We start from the raw sequence: 2,784 nt of genomic DNA on the forward strand, positions 1-2,784 counted from the left end.
TTTTTAAAAAATTTTGCCGCTTTTGTTTAATCGTTTCCCTGCTATGTGGTCAACCTTTTCCCCTTTCAGACTTCATCGCCGCGCATTGTTGTCGACTTCTGGTTAATCATTTTTCCCCTTTAAATCTTTTTTTGCCACTTTTGGTTAACCATTTCACCCAGCTTCTGGTTAACCATTTGCCCCATTTTACTGAATTTTTCCGCTTTGGTTTAATCATTTCCCTGCTTTCTTGTCAACCTTTTCCCCTTTTGGACTTCGCCGCTGCACTTTGCTTTCGCCTTCTGGTTAAACATTTCTCCCCTTTTAATCCTTTTTCCCACTTTTGGTTCACCATTTCCCCCAGCTTCTGGTTAAGCATTTGCCCCTTTGGGACTTAAGTCTCTGAGCATTCTTTTGGGATTCTGGTTAACCATTTGCCACTTTTTAAAAAATGTTGCCGCTTTTGTTTAATCGTTTCCCTGCTTTCCGGTCAACCTTTTCCCCTTACGACTTCGCCGCCGCACTTTGCTTTCGCCTTCTGGTTAATCATTTCACCCCTTTTAATCCTTTTTCCCACTTTTGGTTAAACAGTTCACCCAGCTTCTGGTTAACCATTTCCCCCTTTTGACTTAAGTCTCTGAGCATTATTTTGGGATTCTGGTTCACCATTTGTCCCTTTTTTAAAAATGTTGCTGCTTTTGTTTAATGCTTTCCCTGCTTTGCGGTCCACCTTTCCCTCTTTCCGACTTCATCGCCGCACCTTGTTTACGACATCTGGTTAAACATTTCTCCCCTTTTAATCCTTTTTCCCACTTTGGATTAAGCAGTTCACCCTGCTTCTGGTTAACCATTTGCCCCTTTTTTACTGAATTTTTCCGCTTTGGTTTAATCATTTCCCTGCTTTCTTGTCAAACTTTTCCCCTTTAGGACTTCGCCGCCGCACTTTGCTTTCGCCTTCTGATTAATCATTTCACAACATTTTAATCCTTTTTCCCACTTTTGGTTAAACAGTTCACCCAGCTTCTGGTTAACCATTTGCCCCTTTGGGACTTAAGTCTCTGAGCATTCTTTTGTGATTCTGGTTCACCATTTGTCCCTTTTTAAAAGATATTGCTGCTTCTGTTTAATCCTTTCCCTGCTTTGCGGTCAACCTTTTCCTCTTTCAGACTTCATCGCCGCGCATTGTTTTCGACATCTGGTTCAACATTTCTCCCCTTTTAATCCTCTTTCCCACTTTTGGTTAAGCAGTTCTCCCAACTTCTGGTTAACCATTTGCCCCTTTTTACTGAATTTTTCTGCTTTTGTTTAATCATTTCCCTGCTTTCCGGTCAACCTTTCCCTCTTTCAGACTTAATCGCCGCACATTGTTGTCGACTTCTGGTTGATCAGTTCACCCCTTTTTTATCCTTTTTCCCACTTTGGGTTAAGCAGTTCACCCAGCTACTGGTTAACCATTTCCCCTTTGGCACTTAAGTCTCTGAGCATTCTTTTGGGATTCTGGTAAACCATTTGTCCCTTTTTAAAAAATGCTGCTGCTTTTGTTTAATGCTTGCCCTGCTTTGCGGTCGATCATTTCACCCCTTTTAATCCATTTTTGCCACTTTGGGTTAAACAGTTCACACAACTTCTGGTTCACCATTTCACATTTCGGAACTTTTATTCCCACCATTACTTTGGGCTTCTGGTTCATCATTTCACGCTGTTTTACAAATCTTTGCCGCTTCACTTTTAATCCACAAACCGGGGCTCGCTTTCGGGTGGGGGGGGGTGGGGGTGGGGGGTAGCGGGTTTGGGCCGGGCACTCGACATCCCGGTGTGCGACCGGGTTCGTTCTGGTACCGCTCGGTGCCCCTCGTCCTGCTCTTGCCGCGGAAGCAAACCAGACGACCGTCGGTCTCACGCCCGAGGGGAGAGGAGGCGGAAAGCGGTTTGCAGCCTTTCGCTGTACCTCCGGCGGGCAGCGCCGCACCTCCGAGTGCTCGGTACCGTTCGCTGCGCCTCGTCCGGCCGCACGCAGCGAGCCAAACCCGGAGGAAATCGGCCTGTGCCTTCTCGAGATATGGGCCTCCGGGTGGGACGGACAAACCGGGGCCCCGAGCTCGCTTTCGGCGGCCCGGCACTCGACTTCCCGGTGTCCGAACGTGATCCTTCCGGTACCCTTCGGTGCCCCTTGCCCGACTCTAGCTCCCGTGCTGAAGCGGAGTCGGTCGGCCTGACGGCCGCCGAGTTAGCCAGCGGAAAGCGGTGCGCAGCCTTTCGCTTGCAGCTCCGGCGGGCAGCGCCGCACCTCCGGCTGCTCAGTGCCGTCCGCTGCTCCCCTTCCGGCTGCACGCAGCGAACCATACCCGGAGGAAATCGGCCTCGGCCTTCCGGAGATATGGGCCTGCGAGTGGGACCAATAAATCGGTGCACATTTCCGGCTCGGTTTCCGGCCTCGGCACTATCAGTTCACGCCGTCCGACCGACGTCGTTCTGGCACGGTTCCGTTGCTCCTTGATCCGGTCCAGCCACGGTAATCAGCCGAAGATGGTGGGGGGGACACATTGCCCGCCGAGTTAGCCGGAGGAAATCGGCCTCGGACTTCCTCAGATATCAGCCTCCGGGTGGGACAGACAAACCGGGGACCTGAGCACGCTTTCGGCGGCCCGCTGGTCGACTTCCCGGTGTGCGACCGGGTTCGTTCCGGTACCGTTCGCTGCCCCTCGTCCTGCTCTAGCCGCGGAAACAAACCCGACGACCGTCGGTCTCACGCCCGCGGAGGGAGGTGGCGGAAAGTGGTTTGCAGCCTTTCGCTGTACCTCCGGC

This window comes from Heptranchias perlo, unplaced genomic scaffold (assembly GCF_035084215.1).
Source record: "Heptranchias perlo isolate sHepPer1 unplaced genomic scaffold, sHepPer1.hap1 HAP1_SCAFFOLD_824, whole genome shotgun sequence".
Lineage (NCBI taxonomy): Eukaryota > Metazoa > Chordata > Chondrichthyes > Hexanchiformes > Hexanchidae > Heptranchias > Heptranchias perlo.